Here is a 22,855-nt window from a genome sequence, read left to right on the forward strand (position 1 = left end):
AGCGCATGAAGCAGCGCTGAGTGGGCTGGTACGTCGTGCTCCCCAAGGAGCTGTCGCATTCGGCACAGTAGTTGAAAGGGGCGCCTGTCAACAAGGTTTTTCTCTGCAAAGAGCTGCTGAAGATGGACGTGTTCCGATGGCATGAATCACTCCAGCACTTTGATCTTGAGGTGCTGATATGGCGTAGTGTCTGATGGGGTTGGAGTGGACGTCGGAAAGCTCACTGACAACATTAGTAGGAAGGACTATGGTGACGCGGCAGTAGCGTGCCCTTTCCGAAGCGATTCGTTACAGCGATAATTGCGCCTCGACCTAGTGGAACCAAGTTTTCGGGTTCTGGGGCCAGAAAGATGGGACATGCAGTTGCACCGCCGTGACGTCTTGCAGACGAGAGGCTTGTTCAGCTTAGGGTGCGTTCGGATCAGTCGTTCTCGTCGTCCTGGATCACCACTTGTAGGCTTGCGTCGCAGGAGCGAAGGAAGGAGACACCTGAATGACAATCGATGCCAGCAGGGTAAGCGAGCCTTCTCCTCATGTGCCACTGCCAAGCACCGTCTTTAATTTCTTTCGTATGCAGGCATGCGTGCTTGCCGCCCAAATGAGGGCACTACAAAAACTTCAGCATTGACTGAGCGTTGCTACATCTGCTCTGAACATTCTTACTGCTCTAAACTTACTCGAAAAGGCCCTTCTGGCCGCACCAAGCCTGCTACAAAAAGCACTTTGGCCTGCTCCCAGGACTGCTCCCAAATTCGTGTACCCTGTTTCACCTCTGTGCTTAGCAGTGAAAACATCTATCCAGGTGTATATTAGTTTACATGTAAGCTTCTCTAAAAGTGTTTTCAGTGCAGTGGAGGAGTGTTAAATAATGAAAGCACCAATGCATGATAAATTTGCACTGCCACGAAGCCCCACTTAAAGGGTCAAGGAACATATTTTACCCTCGCATCGATTAATCGCTTCTTAAAGGTGCCCTGGAACACTTTTTCAAGTAACCATGGAATGAATTCACTGGAAGAGCTTATTGCATCACGAATTCAATGCTGCAAAAATTTTAAGAATTCGTCCTGTGCGAGTGGAACTAGTTACAAAGGTTTGTCGCATGCTGCATTTGCATTCTCTTTTCTCTTGTCATGACGAAAGTGCTGGGAGCTAAGCACACAGGGATGGCAGGGCCACAGATATACGTCACGCATGACTCGTGACCTTGAGCACCTTTTCTTTTTATGTGCGACTTTTCAGTGCGATCACCCGTGCACACGTGGACAAGTAGCGGCCTCCCGTGGCGATCCCTGTAACGAGCAAGCGCACTATATTCAAATCAGCCAAGGGCTGATAGATGGGCTTGCTAGGTGTGATTTTTGGGCATATTCCATGATTTATTGAGAGAAGAGAAAGCAATTTTTAGCTGATTTTGATAATATATTGTGAATTCTAGGCCTCGTGCTGCGTTATAGTATTTGGCTCGCGTGTTGTCGGGAGCCTCTACTACTGATTGGCAGCATTTTCTGACCATGCTCGAAAAGTGTTGCAGGGTCCCTTTAAGTTTAAATGCTTGTTATACCAACTTATATGTTCCAACTAAATTTTATAATGTAACATATTTTACAGGTTATCGCTTGAATTCCACCGAAGGTCAAACGCTGGTACTGTTGAAAGTTGTTTCCACTTCCATTGATATACATTGTACAGGTTAGTTGTGTTAGGAAGTATATAATCATTTTTCTTCGTCTTAAAATTTTTTTTATTTGAACATACTGCAGGCTTTTCACGGCCCATGCAGGAGTGGAGACAAGAAAATACATACTAAGCATCGAAAGAAAATACATACCGGAATAACAAGAGGAAGATACAATGTCAAACAGCCCATAATTCAAAATGGACATACTGTATTATGTTCCTAAATGATTGAATAGTGTTACAGCACACAATATTGTTGTCTAGTCTATGCCAATGGTGGATAGCTGATGGAAAAAGGGAATGTTTGTGAGCGTTAACACGACTGAAAGGTTGGTGGATAGTTTTGGAATGGTTCAGTTGCGATGAGTGTTTGGGCAGGTCTAGCAGGTAATGGCATCGTGATTTACGGAATTGACCATGATTAAGTTAGTAAAGAAATTTTAGTCGAGAGATAATTCTGCGTTGCGAAAGAGGTTTTAAGTTTGCCCTTGCGAGCAAGCCTGCAGAACTGGATTGCCTCGAGAAGTCTGAATATACAAATCTAACTGCCAATTTTTGTATTCTTTCTATTTTATTAATGAGGTGCTTTTGATGTGGACTCCAGATGAGATCGGCGTACTCTAAACATGGTATAATTAGCATTTTGTATGCATTAAGTTTAAGGTGTGTTGGTGCAGTGCGCAATTTTCTCCACAGGAAGGATTGCTTCCTCTCCGTTTTACGACATATGGCTAAAACATGTGGTTCCCAGTTGAAGTTCAATGAGAAAGTAACGCCTAAGTATTTTACTTGGTCGCTTTTGTCGATAGTTCTGTTCCATATAGTATATGTAAAGTGAAGGGGGTTGGTCTTATTTGTGAATGAAATGAAGTGAGTTTTGGTTGTGTTTAATTTCATGCCCCAAGTATCGCATCAGGAATAGATCATTTGCAATGAATTGTTCAGGTTACCTTGATCATTTGAATTGTGTAGGACTGTGTACACGACACAGTCATTTGTGAAAGCCACATTTGCGAATAGCCACATTTGAACAGGAATATTAACACAAAATTGAATGTCGTTAATAAACATTAAAAAAAAGTGGGGCAATTACGATCCCTGAGGTACTCCAGAGTAAACATCAAGCGGTTGCGATAGATGGTTGTCGATTGTTACTCTCTGTTTTCGCTTGGTTAAAAAACTGTTAATCCACGCTACTATTTTATCATCGATAGCAAAGGCCAATACTTTTGTTATTAAATCCTTGTGTGGAACTACGTCAAGCGCTTTAGAAAAGTCTAAAAGAATGGCATCAAATTGACTGTTCTCGTTGATTACATTGGCCATTATTTATTATTTATTTATTTACAACATACTGCAGGCCCACATGGGCCCAGGCAGGAGGGGTAAATTGCAAAACAAAAACACAGCATTTCAAAAGGCAAAAAAACAAACAAAATAAACGCTTACATTTCAATTTCAATGTTAGGTTATGAGAAATCGATCAGGTCAATTGACTCAACTGAATCAATCAATGATAATGGCAGTGAGTTCCATTCGTTAATAGTACGAGGAAAAAAAGAAAATTTGAAGGTGTTAGTTCTTGTATGATATGGAGTTAAAGATTGAGGATGATGATGTCTGGTTAGTCTAGTTGACAACGGGCGTAGATATGGTCCAGGATGAAAAGAGAGTTTGTTATTCTTCAGAAGAAAAAGAAATTTGAGCCTGAGTATTTTACGTCTTAATTTCAATGTTTGTATTCCATGAGTTTGCATGGCTCCGCCGCGGTGGTCTAGTGGCTAAGGCACTCGGCTGCTGACCCGCAGGGCGCGGGTTCAAATCCCGGCTGCGGCGGCTGCATTTCCGATGGAGGCGGAAATGTTGTAGGCCCGTGTGCTCAGATTTTGGTGCACGTTAAAGAAACCCAGGTGGTCTAAATTTCCGGAGCCCTCCACTACGGCGTCTCTCATAATCATATAGTGGTTTTGGGACGTTAAACCCCACATATCAATCAATGAGTTTGCATGAGCGCTGTTGGCGAATCGGTGGAACGGAATTTAGAAAAAATAAATCTAACAGCTTTGCGCTGCACCATTTCAAGTGCGTTAGTAATGTGGTTGGTGTGAGAATCCCAGACGGTGCAAGCGTATTCTAACTTAGGCCTAATTAGCGATGTATATGCATGAAGCTTGGTTTCGGGGGGCGCCTGTTTAAGTTTGTGTCGCAGAATGCAAAGCTTGCAAAAAGAAGAAGCACAAATGTTAGCGATATGAGAATTCCAACTGAGGTTGTTAGTAATGGCCACCCCCAAATATTTGTATTCATTTACCTGAACTAGGGGATTAGATGGAAGACTGTAAGAAAACTGCCGTTTATGTGAAAACTGCCGTTTATGTATTTTCTTTGTTATATGCATGTATACTGTTTTTGTTTCATTAAGCTTCATGTCCCATTGTTTACACCATGAATGAACGATAAGGAGGTCAGTATTCAAAAGTTCCTGATCTTCTTGACAAACAACCTCAGATACAATATGCAGTCATCTGCAAATAAGCGAATTCGTATTGGCTCTGTTATAACATTAACGATGTCATTAATAAAAATTAAGAACAGGAGCGGTCCCAGTACACTATTTTGTGGTACCCCCGAAGTAACTGGCAAACTACGCGAGTGGTGACCATCAATAGAAACGGATTGGGTGCGATTGCTTAAGTAGGTGGAAATCCAATAAATGATGAAAGAGGAGAGGCCAATGTATTTTAGTATGCAAAGTAACTTTTCATGTGAAACAAGGTCGAATGCTTTCTGAAAATCCAAAAAAATTACGTCAGTTTGACCAGGTTTGTCAAGGACACTTGCAAAACTGTGAATTACAGTGGTTAGTTGTGTGACCATAGAAAAACCCTTCCTGAATCCATGCTGAGATGAAGAAAGAATGTTGTTGTTTGTTAAAAATTTAATTATGTAATTTGCAACAATATGTTCAAGAATCTTACAGCAGGAAGAAGTGAGCGATATCGGACGATAGTTTGTAATCTGTGCAATGTCCCCTTTCTTGTGTACGGGCACCACACGCGCCGTTCGCCAGTCAATCGGTAGATCTGAAGATGACAAAGATGCACGGAAAATGTATGCGAGGAACGGGGCAAGTGCTTCTGAATATCGACGAAAGAATGCATTTGGAAGGCCATCAGGACCAGATGATGTTTTTGTCTTCAGGTTGAGTAGCATAGCTCCAATACCTTTTAGCGATACAATATCTTTGTAGTCTGAGCAACATACAGGGTCAAGAATAACTTTTTCTGTCGGAACGGAAAAAACACTGTGAAAATACATATTGAAATGTTCATCAATGGCATCCTTGTCATCAATTAAAACACCATTGATTTGAATCTCGTTAACAGACCTTTTTTTTTTATTTAAGAAATTCCAGAACTTCTTGGGGGTTTCCTTTAGAAAATTTGGTAAAATATAATGAAAATAATGCCATTTAGAACGTCCCAATGTTTCACTAAGCGCAATTCGAGCAGTATCAACTACGTTTGTAGATGCTCTTCTTTTTTTAAGGCACTTAAGCTTTCTTTTTAAGTGCAAGACGTCTCTCGTTATCCAGGGATTCGACTTTTTTGTTTTCTTAGCTTTGTTAGGTATAAAATTATCGAGACAATAAGTGCAGATCAGTTTAAATTGAACCCACAGTTTCTCAACATCCGAACCTTGAAAACTGTTGAACACCATTTCAAGATGATCCAAAACGCTCTCATCCCTGGCACGAGAAAAGTCTTTAACAAAAGCAATTTCGGGGGGCGCATTACAGGGTTTATCAGTGTTATACGATAACAACACCATAGAATGATCGGAAATACCGGGATTCACAGACACTGAAAATTCTTCAATAGACCTAGCAACAAAAACAAGATCCAGGATTGAAGAGGATGCATCACAAACTCGCGTAGGCTCTGTTACCACTTGTTGCACATCCAAGTTTAGCATAATATCAAGCAAAGGTACAACATCCGTAAATCGACCAGTATTTGAGAATGGATAGTGCCAGTCAACAGAAGGTAAGTTAATGTCACCTGCAATGATTACTTCATTACTTGAAAAAGACCGTTGGTGGTCACATAGATCATGCAGAAATTGGGACGTTGCATCTGGAGGTCGATAAACTGCAGACAACAAGAAAGTACTCCCTGAGCAGAACACTTTTAAGGTAACGCTTTCGTGGTTATCTATCTGACGTACCAGTGACGCTCGAATTCCACATTTTATGAAAACAGCCACACCCCCGCCTCTAGCAGGACGGTCACGGCGAAATACTTGATATGAAGGCGGAAAAACATCAGTATCGTCTATGTCATCCCGAAGCCAGGTCTCCGTGATAACAACAATATGGGGATTATAACATAACAAAATAGCTTCTAGTTCTACAGATTTGTTGACGATGCTACGCGAATTTATATTAATAAGTTTTACTCGATTTGCAGAAGTCCACACTGGTCAATCATTTTTAGAATTACGATGAAAGGACGGCATCTTTACTCTAGTCTGGAGATTTTCGTCCCAAATGAAGAGCTCCCTATTTACACGCAGTTCATCATTAATAAGAGTAACAATCTTTCCCTGTTGTCTGTCATGCTTAGCACTTGCCCATAATAGCTTTCTTTTTTGCAGTGTCTCTCGAGAGTAATCAATCTGAATGGATATTTTCGTCCCCTTAAGTTTGAGTGCGTTTTTGAACAATGTTTGCTTCTCGTTATAGTCCTGAAAATAAACTGTAATGGGTCTAGGATTGCCGTTTCTACCTAAGCGATGAATTCTACCAACAGATAGGCAAGATACCTCTAGCTTGACTGAAAAAAGATCGTTTAAAACTTTTTGTTGTAAGTCTGAGTGTTTCTCAGAAGGGTCTTCCGGAATTCCAAAAATAACTAAATTTGACCGTCTACTGCGGTCTTCTAGGTCGGTTAATTTCGATGTCAAGGCATTAATTGATTTTTCAAGTATTTCAACGTGGGTAGCTCGTTTTTCTATTTCAAGAAAGCGCAATGTAAGATCAGACATTAATTTTTTCATATTATTCTGCTAATCTCTCAGAGCAGTCATTTCCTCAACTAGCTTATTTTGCCCAGCCAGTAGCTCCTTCAACATTTCTGTTGTTGTAGGACCTGGATTAGCCTCCACATCGCCACACAAAAAAAGCGTACACACACAAAATACATCATAGGCAATTGTAATACACTGCTGTGGGCACGGCAGGACCAGAAGGCCATGATAGTCACTACAAATGCTGCTGTAGACTGCACTAACCTGCACGAAGCAAAGAAGGGGGTTTCGTGACCACATGCCTCTGCCCGAACCGCCGTACCCACTGAAGCTGTAGCTCTGGAGGCGATCTTTTATAGGTCGTTGAGATGACGTAGTCACAGTAGATGGCCCCGTCGTCCGTATTTCTACGAAGAACGGAAGGGAGCCATGATCCAGTTGATATACGGTAGCCACTTTAGTACACGTGTCAGTAGGCAGACTCGTGGAAATGTCGATGCAAGATTTCGGTACAAGCTTTCCGCGAAGCCAAACAGGAGAGCCTGCACGAAGCAAAAAAGGGGGTTTCGTGACCACATGCCTCTGCCCGGTCCGCCGTACCCTTTATGCTATGTCGTGAGGTAATTCAGCTAATTGGGTTGTAGTTGAGAGACCTGATCGGAAGCCATGTTGATGTTTGTAAAGGAGCTCATTTGTTTCTAGGTGAGTTATTATGACCTTGAAAATTATATCTTGAATATTTTGCAGCACGAGCTTGTAAGAGACACTGGGAGGTAGTTGCTTATTTCTAGCTTTGAGCCTGATTTGTGTATAGGGACTACTGTAGCGTTGTACCAGTCGTCCGGTAATTCCGCAGTGTGTAGAGATAATGTGTATATTTTAAAGATATTTAGATGTCCATTGCGCATATCGGCATAAAAATGAGTAATTTTATTGGGACCAGTGGTTTTCTTTAGATCAAGCTTGAGCAGAAGTGTAAGGATGTCTTCTTCATTTACAATTGATTCTTTTATGGGTACTTTCACAGCATAGGGGTTAGTACCTCGTTAGTGGCATGTTTCGTAAAAACTGATTGAAAAAACTTATTGATCTCGTTAGTGGTTTGCTCTGGTTCCCCAATAACTTGCTCTGAATACTTAATTTATGAGATTGAATCTCATTCATCTGACAAGTATCGCCAGAATTTGTGGGGACTGTGGGTCATAAATGAAGGTAACGTAGTGTTAAAGAAATGAGCTTTTGCTTCGAACATTTTATGTTTCAAGGCTCCGATAACATCGGATGTGTTGCTCTTGTTTCTCTTTTTCTGCTGTCATATTATTTTTTTCAATTGAATTATTTCACGAGTTATCCGAGGGTACTCCCGGTTAATGCGTTTCTTTTTATTCGGAATGAAGGTATGTTCACAATAGTTCATAATGTTTTTAAAACGTGCCCAGAGTTCTTTTATATCTGTTAGCTCGGCAAATTTACGAAGCTGTGTTTCTAGGAAACATAGTACAGCACGATCATTTGCACAGATGTAATCTTTAAAGTAAGTAGATAGTGGCTTTCTGTAATTCCGCGTGTAAGTAATGGGACAAGTTAAAGAAATCACTTTGTGGTCCGAAATGCCATTTTCGATGGACATAGAAGAACCTTCTAATGTGGTACTTACAAACGCTAGATCAAGTAAAGACGATGTTGAAGTGATCTGAGTGTTATCAGTCAGTAGTTGAGTCGGTAAAAACGTGGAAGCCACGTCAAGAAGCAATTCTGAACTCGTGATGTCACAATCATCATGTGAATTATTGCTCCAATTTATTCCAGGAAGGTTAATGTCCCCGGCAAAAATTATTTTTGACTTGGAGTTTGTATGCTTTAAAAGATGATCATGAATCATTTCGATGTAGTCAGGTGCCGCATTCGGAGGTCTATATTTTCCTTCTACGGTTATACTTTTGTTACAATATGTTAACTTGCACCAGATGCTTTCATGGTCAGGAATGCCATCAAACTCTAAGGATCTGATATTCTTTTTAATTGCTACCGCTACACCACTGCCTATTGACTCTCTGTCCCAACGGAACAATCTGTATGTAGTAGGAACAACTTCTGAGTCACGTACTCCAGGGTGAAGCCAAGTTATTGTTATTATTAGAACATGAGGTTTGTAGGATAGGATGAGGCTCTCCAATTGATCAAGTTTGTTTTGCACCACTTCTAGCATTGAAGGAAAGAATTCTAAGTGTTTTAGTACTAGGTTGTCATTTCGATTTCTTCGTATTTATAGACTTTTTATGCGTAGTTGAAGTTGACAGGTTGTTTTGCGGTTTGCCTGCTTGCTGCGATATGTCTGTTCTAGCATTCTTTACCGGGTCCCAAGTATAAACCTTGCCATCGATTTTCAGTTTATCGAACAGTAGTTTAACTTTTGCTCTTTTAGCCCTTTCGCTTGCTGCTGAGTGCAATAAGTGCGCGCGCATGTCTCTTACTCATTTAGAAAAATCCTCGGAAATGGATGGAGGCATACCCTTGAGTTTATAACAGCTAGGCGGGATTTTGTTTTTTTGTTGTAGTCATACAAACGTAGGATGATTGGTCTTTCTTTGTCAGTTTTGCAGGTGCCTATCCTATGAATTCTTTCGATGGTTTTTACTTCGACGCTGAGTGTCTGTTTCAGAACGTCTTCTTTCACTTTCTGTTCTAGTGAGATGGCATCTTCGTTAGGCTCTTCCGTAACACCATAAATGATCAAGTTATTGCGTCTAATTCTCTTTTCTAAATCATCTAGCTTCAGTGCAAGGCTTTCAATTTCACTTCTCGAAGTGTCGTAGTGGTGTCGTACTTCGACGCCGAGTGTCCGTTTCAGAACGTCTTCTTTCACTTTCTGTTCTAGTAAGATGGCATCTTCGTTAGGCTCTTCCGTAACACCATAAATTATCAAGTTATTGCATCTAATTCTATTTTCTAAATCATCTAGTTCCAGTGCAAGGCTTTCAATTTCACTTTTTGTGGTGTCGGCCAATCTCTCTTCGCAGTGTTTAAGTAATTCCATATCAATTTCGATTTTAGCAAGGCTGGTCTCCATATTATCCACAGTTCTTTCTATCTTCTTTAAGTTGGCCATAAGTTCCTTTTACATTTTATTTGTTTTAGTTTGTTCTTTGAGTATTTCTTTTAAAATATCATTGTTGGGGCGGGTATGGGATTCCGAATCAGAATTTGGACCAGGATTAAGCTCAAAGTCACCCGATGTTAGTAACAAAAGTTTACACACATGATAGCAATCAGCAATCAATGAAACAAGGAAGCGTGGACTCGGCAGTACCATAAGAGTTAGATCGTCATCTCTTACTGAGGTAACAGCGTAAACGTCACTAACATGCACAACAAAAAGAGCAGGAATGAGCATCGCTGCCTGGTCTGTGCCACCAAGTCCACTGAAGTGCCTTGGGTCATGGGCTGGGCTTTTATACTGTCTATAGATTGCTGGCGTCAGTGTTCTGGCGTCTGTGACGTGGTAGTTGCGCTGTTGCAGTGCGTAGAAGCTGGTCGGTACTGGAATAGTGTGATACTATTGGAATTCGATTTAAAATTATTTGACTAAATCACTTTTCACTTCGAATTCGATATGTGATGATGTTTGGATTCGATTTAAAATTGTTCGACCAAGTCACTTTTCATATCGAATTTGCTTTGAACCTAGAATCTACTATTGGTACAAGGCTGATTGTTGGCCTAGTTGGTACTTGCTTGTACAAGGCTGATTGTTGGTCCAGTTGGTACTTGCCCGCAAATATCACAAACACAGAGCAAAGGAGATGACACAGAGCAAAGGAACATCTTTGCTCTGTGTTTGTGATATTTGCGGCCAAAGTATTTCTACTTTTAATACAAGCCTTCCTAGCAATTAGGCAGTGCGCTCTATTATGATTGGCTCAGCACAACCATGTCTTCCACAGTGCTGGCAAGTGTGTGAGACAAAGTATAGCACACTGTGCATGCTTGCACAGCACATAAGTTCACACAAAGTAAGTTCGCATAGAGGGTTCTCAATGTTTATGAAACCTCTACCATTCACTGCAAGTTGCCATCTGAAAAGGTTAACTCAGCTTGTCCCATTATGTTCCATAATGAGAGACATGGTTCTTTGAATTTTTTTCTTTATTTCTCGATAAATCTTGAGAAAACGTGATGACTTTATCTATGTCGGTGTGCCGATTTCATATATACAATTCTTTTTCTAGCATAGTTTTCTAGCAGTTTTTAAAGTACACAAAACTGGGAGAGCTATAAAGTAAACCAGCACATCACATAATCACTGTGATACCACTCCTGCACCAAAATTCGCTAAAGTTTGGGGTTTGGGAGTGATCTGTCACTGGCAATAGCCACGTCGGCACTTGTTTTCAAGGCTACCACAGACACAACCCACGTGTGAAAGATTATTTTCTGTCCCAAGTAATCTACTATGTTATGCTTGATGCCAACACAGCTTCTGTTGTGCAAGTCGACTCTACAGTAAATAGCACTCTTTGCACGAGACCTCTAAACCAAATTTAGGCAAGGCTTCGAGTGATGTAAGTCTGCTGGCAAATCATCGGCGGATGTTGTGTGTTCTAGAAACGCGCATAGCTCGTTTCGGGAGTCGTGCTGCACATAAATAAAGCAATTTTCACTAATAACTGCATGTGTGCCTCTAGAATGTCTGTCACGTCTATTCATGGACATTGCAAATATAAGGAACAATATTGCATTTTTCGTGCTTCGCGTCCACTGAAAAACACATAAACAGTGGGAAAGCGTCGACATTTCTCCTCAAATGTGCTTTATTCATGAATCTTCATCTAGGTGAGCTTTTTCGTAATTCTTACTACGAGCACATCCGCTTTTGTAATCTTGCGGTAACTACCGCTGAAAGGCCCTCCCTTTTCAAGCTGATGAGTGATAGTCTCCAATTGAGTGTTTTGATTTAATTTCTTTTTTTTTTAATGTCGTCTCATTAATGAAAGCATTCCTCTTAGTTGGAGCAGCCACAATTTCATTTTAGTTGAGTTCATATAGAGTGACTCTAGGTTTTGATACATCGCTGACAGCCCTGGTGTTTGAAGGCCGATCGTGAAGTGGCTACACCCTGTCACCTGTTTGCCCCACATTTTTCAGTGTATAGCTGATGTTTTAACAAAACATGCCTCTCCACATCTGCATACTTCACTGTAAAAAACACAGAAAGATGATGGTCTTCTGTCTGGAGTGAATAAAACATTTAATACATGTTCTGCTCGAGAAGATCGATTAGTGGGATCCATCTGTGGACCTTTCTGCCTGGAAGTGCTGCGTGAGATATGGATGCTATCTGGCAATAATGTAGAAAAATGAAAGTTTAAAATGCAGAGGAACTGGTAGGTGACAGCACCGGGCCGTCGTTTTGGCGAAGCATACGAAGCACCCACTTTTTAATTTATAGCGTCGCAATGTCATGCTTTTGAACTTGAACTACACACTTGTGGCATCTTCGTAGACTATTTAAAGGCGTTCGATCATTCTGCTAACGAAATGTGCGCCCATGGATTTCAAGGTGTTTTCTTACAACTCATTGAATCGTACCTAATGTATCGGCAGCAGGAGGGAGTCGTCATCAGTTGTTACCTTCAGTTTTCTAAAAATTTCAGCAGGTGTACCACAAGATAGCACTTGAGGGCTTTAGCTTTTTTATATATACATAGATATTCTGAAAGTTGACATATCTGTAAAATATAATATATATGCTGATGAGACAACCTTGCTTCTTACTGCTGGAAATTATAAAAAGTTGGTCACATGGGCATGCATCAACTGTTTAAAACTAGAAACATTAAATAAAGCTGTATATTTCAAGCCGAAAAATAAACTCCTTGTCACGTCTCATTAAAGCTTGGCAGTACAGAACTTGAGATAGTACTATGTATTAAGTGTCTGGGAATCATTTTCGATCAACACATGAATTGGAGCGCACGTACTGAAAGCTGTCTTGCACTATAGCAAGAATTTCAGGCATATTATCCCAGGTGTATCTCTCGCTACCTAAGGCAGTGAAACTTCTCATCTATAAATCCTTGTATTTGTCTCATGTTGACTGATGTCATCTGGTTCGGGGTACATGAACATTACCAATTTTCGCAAATCGCACGTCTTAAAAAAAAGAGCTGTTTGTGCCATTGCAAATGGCAGTCATCGCAGTCACACTACTCCCATATTTCAGGACATGAACCTACTAAGTCAGGCGGAATACTACCATGCAATGCTTGTGAAACGCTGCCTGGCAGGATTAAAAAGGCGAGAAATTTTTAGGAACCATCGTCGACCTAAACCATCGCGAAGTTCATGATAACACCCATTTCAATCACATGCGGTTTATCCCACACACGAGCCCCGCTGCGGTGGTCTAGTGGCTAAGGTACTCGGCTGCTGACCCGCAGGTCGCGGGTTCAAATCCTGGCTGCGGCGGCTGCATTTCTGATGGAGGCGGAAATGTTGTAGGCCCGTGTGCTCAGATTTGGGTGCACGTTAAAGAACCCCAGGTGGTCAAAATTTCCGGAGCCCTCCACTACGGCATCTCTCATAATCATATGGTGGTTTTGGGACGTTAAACCCCACATATCAATCAATTATCCTACACACGTGCAGTAGTTACGCCAAAGAAATGCTGTGCTTTCTCTTGTCATAACACTTGTCTGCCATATTATCTGCTATCTGAGTGAAATTACTCATATATTTTTTTTCTTTTTTACTGTTCGACTATACTGAATTGTGCTGTTAGTTCGACCTATACCTGTAATTTGTTTAAGTTTGGTTTTGTTTCACAAGAATTTTTTATTCTCTCTTTTCATGCATGCCTATGCATGTTTCGACTGAAAGTGTAGTGAGTGTATGGGTACATGCCCAACCTAAACTTGGTGCTCATCTTGTATTTCTTACATTGTTACACTCTATTATAGAATTCCTATGTGCAAAGAAATAATTACGATCGTTCGTGTTTTTTTTTTTTCAGTGATTATTTCAAATTTTTACTAGACCTGTATAAACTGTCACTAAAACAGTTTGCTCATTTTCATTGCCATAAAAGTATTGTCTATACCACCCATTTGTAAGCGGTTATTAGTGAAGCCCATTAGAGTCAAAACCATGGCCCTCACCATCCGTAATGTTGAGGTAAAGAATAAGTTTCAAAGCGCAGCGTAATAAACACTGCAATCTTCAAAATTGCGTGTCTAAGCATATTCTGAATGAAGACACACACTGCCTAATACTCACATATTGGTGTTGCACCCAAATATTCAGAATATTTGCTTTTTGATTGACAATGTTCACTAGTATGAACGCAGCCAGGAGATCAAGATTGGTGGGCTTTCAGCAAGGTGTTAAACTTTCACTCGGCTGATTGAATTGCTTGACAGACATGCGAACAGAAATACCCAAATTTCTGCATTGATGTATCTCAACAAAGACTATTGTATGCTTACCTAAGAAGCAATGCATGGAGACAAGGCATAAAATAAACAAATAAGACAACACTGCGCTCGTAAACAGTTAATTTTGTGAAAAAAAAAAAAAAACATGGTTTATATACAAGATATTGTACCATGTGTTACAATGATGTTTAAGTTATAGCACATTTTCCAAAAAGCACAATTCGCAGTCGCTTAGACTAACCGATGCTTGGCTAACGCCAACGTTTATAGATTTTCTCAGTTTCCAAACTCCTCCTTTCGAGGTGGGCGTGATTTGCTCCTAAGGAGTGTGGGGCCGCTGCAGTCTAACTTTGCGCCAAGTAACCAGCTGCTCTCCTCTTGCTCCACTGCCACTGCAGTTTTGTGCATTTCATGCCAGTGTTCGGTGGCACCCTTTTTTTTCTGTGTGTATGTCTCATCTCTTTCTGTCCACTTGGCATGCTTCCACGGTCTTCTGGAGAGAATTCGATGCCTACAGTCACGAAGACACTCAGACATCTACAATGTTCGATTGTTGAGATTGCGGGCACGATCTAAGCATTGGCCACATGTGGACGCACTGAGCAAGTGTGTACGTCTCCTGAGGTCAATTCTACTGTTGCTGCTATCCCGTGCGCCGTAGCTCAGGCCTTCCAGATACTTATGGAGAAAGGAAGTGCGGATACATAATGATGTGTTTTATGCACTGGCGCACCAGCAGAGAAAGAGAAATCCGCTGAGAAATGCCACTTCTCTCTGCCGTCTTACCCCCTGTTACTGCGGAAGTGGGAAAGATTCATTTCACACGTGGAGAAAAGTTCGGGAAAGATGCGCATGTTCACTTTAAGGAAAGCAACATCCTGAAGACATATATCATAAATGGAGATGTTGAAATCGACCAGGATGCATGGAGGGGTGATGCAGTTGGTTGTTTATTTCCGAACCTCCTAGTGTAATTGTCAAGCAGAAAGGGTACCTCTACCAGAGTCAGCTGCTGCTGCCTTGCGATCTGCCAGCAGAATCCCCGCCACAGGTACCCACTCCTTCGGAAGACTCCAGTTTTTCTGAGCGATTGGAAAAAAGTGTGCTTCAACTTCCTTGCAACTAATGTTCGGTGATCCCTGGGGAGGCGGAGAAACTGCTGGTCTTCTATTAAGAGGTGGAAAAACCTCTGGTCTTCTATAATGCAGAATTCAAAGAATAGATCGCACTGTCATCCACGAGAATTTAACCTACGTGATTTCGGCAAACGGAAAATTCCTAAAGAAGTTACTTTTTGGTGTACCAGTGCCGTTACTCAAGGATGTAAAGGCAGTCGTGTATGTTGTGCTCTTTGCAGCCTTGCCTCAGCTGTCCGCCTGTTGGCACAGCAAAAGGAGAATGTGCGTCGCTAAGAACTATCATCACAAGGACTGTGTGGGCATGACTGGTGCTGGCAGAGGTATGTGTCTTGTGTCATTTATTGAGAACACTGAAAAAGACAATGGCAAAAACAACCAAGAACAAGGTGCAGATTGAAACCAGTCAATTAAGAAAATGCTTGATCTGTGCCACTGTCACTCGAGAAGGGAGAAATACGGCGGCTGAGTGAAAAATTGAAGATTGCGTACCCAGCAACTCTGAATGATCCGTCGAAGATTTACATGTGTCCCTTCGTAGTTCATCGATCATGCAACAAGAAGCAAAATCACCTTTGGATACACAACAGATTGGCTCATGCTTTGTTTGCTGCTCACAAACCCGATTGATTGATTGATATGTGGGGTTTAATGTCCCAAAACCATCATATGATTATGAGAGACGCCGTAGTGGAGGGCTCCGGAAATTTCGACCACCTGGGGTTGTTTAACGTGCACCCAAATCTGAGCACATGGGCCTACAACATTTCCGCCTCCATCGGAAATGCAGCCGCCGCAGCTGGGATTCGAACGCGCGACCTGATGCTCACAAACCCGAAATGTTACAGAAAGCTATAGGAACTTGTGTGAAACTCAAGTTCTTGTGACTAGTGCGCAATCGCGGCAAGTGTTCTTGTGTCAATGCGCTAATGTTTTCTATTTTCATAATTTCATTTTTTGTTTGAGTGATCCCAAGTATTATCCACTGATAGACACCCTTAAATCTGAATGCTTCAGAAGAAAAAAAAAGGGCTCTGGTTAATACCAGCTGAGCACAAAGATAGCGTCGTTTCAGTGGGATTTTAAACGTGGCTAATACCTTACAGCAAAGTCTTTTTTTTTTTCAACCTCTTTTAGGGTACGGCCCACTGAGGTGCTTATCGCTGCGCAAAGTTAATGTGCACAGCGTCGAAAAAACCTATCCTAAGGCTCTCGAAAACAGCTTTTAAGCAACTAAGCTGGATCCAGATGAGTCGCAGCTTTTACGGAGGCTTTGTTGAGATGTAGCTAACACGATTGAGCTCCAAATTTTGTGGACAAAATGGCTCTTTCATCGACAAATGGTAACCTAGCACCACGATTACGCGAGCAATTATTTTTACCAAGGACCCGGAAAGATGCCGCTCACGCATCTAGACCTGACGACTCTCTGTGCCTAAATCAAAGGGGTGTGATGTGGTGTAAACGCTGCTCACTGGCTACACCACGCCTAGCTGTAGCAGACAGCCCTTATTTGCTTGGCACAAAGTTGGACAACAACGCTGCGGTGGCGGGAACTGTAGCCAGCCGCCTGCTTTCCGAAGGCGAGAGTTCGGAAACTCAAAAAGTACATATAAACGTTGGGCTAATGGAACCATCTTTTCTTTTAGCGATGTAGATCTCGCCTTGCGAATCAAGGCTCAATGCACATGGCCGCTGTAGGGAAAGATGCACTTTTTGCACAGTCTCTTTGCCTTGAGAGCACAGAGCGTAGGAGGTTATACAAGCCCACTGTGCTGCCTTCTGAAATAGCGCGTGCACCATTGATCAAAGTTCACAGTAGCTGCTCTAGTAACCCAACCATCTGCGTTTCTTCATGCTTCATGTTCTGTCAGCTAGGCCATTCCTCACTGCTTGAGTAGCACTCGATGGCAGGCCTGGCACGCTGGCTGATGCTGTCGCATGTGTCCTTTGTGCAATGGAGATAGGTCGGCCCTTTTATTACAATAGCAATATGGACACTCTCCGCTGATTTTTTCCATCGTTGTCATGCCCCGGATATGTACACTCAAACCTCGTTATAACAAAGTTGAAGGGGAGCCTAAACTATTTTGTTATATCTATTATTTAGTTATATCGTTATCATTGAGCGAAGTTGCTTAAAACACCAAAACACGTTAAGTTGCTTGCATACCAAACATATATTAGACCTAGACTGGAGTACGCCTCCGTGGTTTGGAGACCTCACCAAAAACACTTAGTTACCAACTTAGAACGTATTCAGAGGCGTGCAGTACGGTATGTGTGCTCTAGATATAGAAGGCGGGATTCAGTGATTGACATGCTCAATTTATGCAATCTAGAACCACTGGAAATTCGAAGACAACAACAAAAACTTAAAACGTCATATCGTATAATGCAAGGGATATTAAAAATACCTAAAGACGAGTACATACGCCTTCCCGGAAAACGTAGCGCTATATTGAATCATGATGCCCCCATTAAACCTTTCAACGCTCGCACTGACATCTTTCGGTGGTCATTTTTTCCGGATGCTATAGAACAATAGAATCTTTTACCCCATCATGTTGTTAATAGTATCGTTGTGCAATCTTTTGACCGAGAAATTGATGCTTATTTTGGTCATGATTGAATTGAACTTCTGGCAATTTCGGTTTCTTGTGTGCATTAGTATTTGAGGGCCAGTTAGTTGTTTTGGTTTTCTGTTTGTACTTACTATTGTACTCCCTCCCTGTTATGACCCTCAAGCGAGGATTGACAGTATTATTAAATAAACAAATAAATAAACAGATTGTGGCAATGTATGCTCAGATGGGCGCACACCTATGAGCATGCAAAGAAGGAAACCACCTCGCAGCCCGATGTACCACTACGCGACCACGCGTGTGACGAAAATAAACACAGTCGAATCTCATTAATTCGAACACGCCTAATTTGAACTTCTGGTCAATTGGAACGCACGCTGTGGTCTCGTCAAAGCTATGTGTATTGCAATGGGCGAAAACTCCCTGTAATTCGAACGCGCAAGCACTTGCGAAAGTTAATTCGAACATACTGCGCTCCGAAAATGCTCTGAGCACCATGCCCAACTCGCGATGGCACCTCTCAATGCTGCACGTGAAGAAGGAAAAGAAGAAAAGGAAAGAAAAGGCCCTGGCAAATCGTTTGTTCTCTCTAAAATGCCGATCTGCGACGCGCCTGTGTCACGCATCTTCCTTTTTCGTCACTGCGCGTAGAGACCCTCCTCCTTTAAAGGCCGCATGCGGAGAGAGAGAAAGAGAAAAAAAGGAAAGCTGTTGCAGAGAGTTGACTCTCTTTCTAATGCCGATCTACTTCTCTCCGCGTCCATGCTCCACGTGGAGACGCTCCTCCTTTCTTGGTGCAGAGGGTAGCAGCGGAGACAGTCGTTGCCGTCGTCTTTAGAGTGTGTTGGCGCTGGACTTAGCCGCACACTGCTATTCCTTGCAAACTGTGTGCGAAATTGATTGACTCGCTGCAAGGCAATTGTGTGCAGACGTGCATCACCGATTACTTCAATTAATGGCTAATGTCCTCTGATTTCTGAATAAATGTAAGTCTCCTGAAATTTTCTCATCGTGTGTTTTTAAGTGAGAGGGAAATCACTGGAGTCACATGGCCGCTGAGCGGTCATGTGACTCGCTGAGCAGTCATCAAATCTACTACGCTGGCTGGGTGAGGAGGACGGCTTTCTCGGCCGCGTGTCGCTGTAAGGCCAGGGCGGGAGTTTTGAAAGAGCCGCGCCGAACGATCGTCTAACTCTACAGAAAACGATATACGTAACGCACAACGGTCCCTTTTTTTATAGACTATTTGATAGACTTTTAGTTCATTATATCCATTTACCAGTCAATTTCACTTCGTTACAACGAAGTTTAAAATGCATGGTTCTCAATGGAGCTTTCAAGGGGAATTTTATTTACTTTGTTATATTCATTGATTCAATATATCCCATTACGTTATAATGAGGTTTGAGTGTATATGTATTGCAGCTGTGCTCACATTTTCTGTAAAGTTGTTTGCGCCTCGTGGTGGAAGTGACTTGCGCAAAGCCGCATTTTGGGTTACAACTACCGGGACGTAGGTGGCATTGCACTTGCGAACGCTTATCATCACCACCATCATCATGGTTGTTAGATTGGTAGCACCAGCTGTGACACCTGGCGGCAAGCCTGGGTGGCGGCGCAGGAGAAAGAAGATAGTCTCTTTTGCGGGTGGCGGTTGCCGTGAACGGTTGCCTTCAGTGGTTGGTCTGCCGTTGACGGCACCGCGGGCCGTCTGTGGTGGGCCCACTTGGTGAGTCAAGCGTTGGCGAAGCTGCCTTATATGTGATATTGTGTTTATGTTGTTGAGTGTGGTCCAATTTAATGTAAAGGTGTTTTAGCGTGTTGATCCCAATTAATGTTATAATTTTGCTGATGATATCATTGTTCTGAAAGCAGTTAAATAAATAAATGTGTTTGGTTGGTTTCGACTGTGTCTGCTGTGTCGGTTTTATTCTTTATTCAAAGGTTACCCCGCATTGCCCAAAGGCGTTACAGCAGGGGGGTTATAGAAACGACATAAACAATTCTTCAATGTTACAGCACATTTGCATGGCAGTCAATTCATTCCACTCTTTCACGGTTCTAACAAAAAATGAATTCGCGGACAGGGGGTTACAGAAACGACATAAACAATTCTTTCTTCTTACAGCACACTTGCATGGCAGACAATCCATTCCACTCTTTAACAGTTCTAACAAAAAATGAATTCGCGAACAGGTTCGTCCGGGTGCGTAATTCTCTTATTTTAAAAACATGGTCAGTTCTAGATGAATGGTAATGAGGTTCCTTAAAGTATTTTACTTTATTAATTCCTGTTTTATCATTATATATCTGAAAAAAGAACTTCAGTCGCAGCTTTTGCCGACGTGAGGAAAGCAGTTCCCACCCAAGCTCATTCTTCATCTGAGTGCAGCTCTCCCCTCTCTTGTACCGTCCCAAGACGAACCTAGCCGCCCAGTTTTTAATTTTTTCCCTGTTTTGAATTTTTTCAATTTTATCAATCAATGTGGCTTGCGAAGGATCCCATATGGCACAAGCGTATTCCAGTATAGGTCGTATGCATGTTAAATAGGCTGTCTTTTTTAAGTACAGTTCCGAAGTTTTTAAGTTACGTTGGATAAAGCTTAGCGCCTTTCCAGCTTTACCAACCACATCATCTACATGTGCATTCCACGAGCAGTCGGATTACAAGACTATCCCTAGGTATTTATAACTATCTGCTCTTTTTAGACGTTCATTGTTTAAAGTATACTCTGTTTTCATAGGTTTCCGCTTCTTGTAAAAGAGACACAGACACACTTTTTATTGTTTAGGTTCGTTTTCCACGTAGAGCACCAATTTTGAACACGTTCCAAATCAGTTTGCAGTTGGGTAAGGTCTCTGTCATTCTTTACTTGTCTATACACAACACAATCGTCTACAAACAATCTAATATGTGATTAAATACCTGCTGAAATATCATTTATGTAAACTTGGTTGGCTCCAAGAGCCTGGCTCTCTTCACATCGAGACCCCACAGTATGTACATATACAATCAAACCCTTTTCTGATACACTGATAGAAGAGACAAGGGGTGTAAGAGACACCAGTAGGCCTACGATAAAATACGGGGTATAGGAAAATCCATACGAAGTCCTTTGCCTATTGAGACATCTCGTATAAAGGACAAGAATTGCTGCCCGAAGCATGCCTTTTATAAATGGTTTAACTGTACATAAAAAGCTCAAAGAAAAATAAATTATAAGAAAAAAAATCCCATGGCACCCACCGAACCAGTGGCCCCTCGCTCCTCAGCGCTAACAAAGTAGGCCACGCCGCTCATACTGTCTATCTCACTAACATCGAGATATGTATATACACTTTTTACTACTGCCTTACTGTAATGGGCTTCGAAGTAGCATTCTTGAACAAAGCATGTACTTTGCTTGGACAAATCATACATGCTTTCTCTAAACATTGACGTGTCCGATGGCTTGGTCAATGGAGCACTGGATTCACTGAAGTCATCATCATCATCATCAGCCTGACTACGTCCACTGCAGGACAAAGGCCTCTCCCATGTTCCGCTAGTTAACTCGGTCCTGTGCTTGCTGCAGCCAATATGTGCCCGCAAACTTCTTAATCTCATCTGCCCACTTAACCTTCTGTCTCCCCCTAACCTGCTTGTCTTTTCTGGGAATCCAGTTAGTTACCCTTAAGGAGTAGCAGTCATCCTGTCTACGCGCTTCATGCCCGGCCCATGTCCATGTCTTCTTCTTGATTTCAACTATGATATCCTTTACCCGAGTTTGCTTTTTAATCCACTCTGCTCTCTTCTTGTCTCTTAAGGTTAGAACTACCATTTTTCTTTCCGCTGCTCGCTGCGTTGTCCTCAATTTAAGCTGAACCCTCTTTGAAAGTCTCCAGGTTTCTGCTCCGTAGCTAAGTACTGGCAAGATGCAGCTGTTATATACCTTCTTCTTAAGGAATACTGGCAATCTACCTGTCATAATTTGAGAGTGCTTGCGAAATGTGCTCCACCCCATTCTTATTCTTCTAGTTACTTCAATCACGTAGTTCGGCTCCGCCGTTATTACCTGTCCTAAGTAGACATAGTCTTTTAAAACTTCAAGTTCACTATTACCTATCTCAAAACACTGTTCTCTTGCGAGGTTGTTTTACATTACTTTCGTACTGAAGTACATATAGTTAAATAAAAGGGGAATTCCTGAATGGGGGGGGGGGGGCGCACTGGCTTCATTTTCACTCTAAAGCAACAGGAAAAATTGCTCGCATCAAGTTCAGGACTAAAGGGGAAGTTGCTGGTCCGGTTGTGCGTGTGAATATGAGTCCAATCTAAATGTGTGCCGTCACTATCACTATAGATGGACAAACTCAACTCACTGCCTCAGATGAGTTGTGGTGACGATCGCACTGTCAAAACATCGCACAGCTGATGTCATGAAATTATTCTGCTCAACTTTTGTGCAGTGGGTCAGCAGGATGAGCCGTTGATAGTCACTGGAGACTTCAATGTTAATGTACTTTGACGTGAAAATCAGTGGCTTATCGCATTTCTCGATGCCACAACTTTGCCTTCTGTCGGACGTCACGCAGCCAAGTATTCACAACAACACCTGTTTGGATATTGTGGTTCAAGAACTGACTATGTTCACTATATTTCATATGGTTTCTAAATCTTTTAGCCTAACTTCATATTTGAAAGAAATGTACTTTCGTAGATAGGTGTGCTCTGTCTTCTTTCTGAAACTTTCCCTGTACACTTAGAAAGTACATTTTTTTCAATAAGGCAATACGAACTAGCCCTAATAGCCACTCTTTTACTTTATATAACAAGCGGATGTGTTGCCGTCACATTTATTGCTTCGGCCTTGTACCGAAACTCACTTTTTTATTTCAGCTTCAGTTGCGTTTGTCACCCCTGCCAGTGCACTTTTACTCACTAGTAAAACATACCATGTGAGGGGGGGGGGGGGGGGCAAGGGGGATGTTACCGATTATAACATTACACAAA

At 41.9% G+C, this 22,855-nt stretch overlaps 1 protein-coding gene across 3 annotated transcripts in view; it reads left to right on the plus strand.

Moving 5' to 3' along the window:
• The window catches only part of Crk (Crk proto-oncogene, adaptor protein), a 229,105-nt gene that overhangs the window by 94,551 nt on the left and 111,699 nt on the right, over positions 1–22,855 (plus strand). The window lies entirely within an intron of this gene.

The sequence above is a fragment of the Rhipicephalus microplus genome, unplaced genomic scaffold, assembly GCF_043290135.1.
Source record: "Rhipicephalus microplus isolate Deutch F79 unplaced genomic scaffold, USDA_Rmic scaffold_14, whole genome shotgun sequence".
NCBI classification, from domain to species: Eukaryota; Metazoa; Arthropoda; class Arachnida; order Ixodida; family Ixodidae; genus Rhipicephalus; species Rhipicephalus microplus.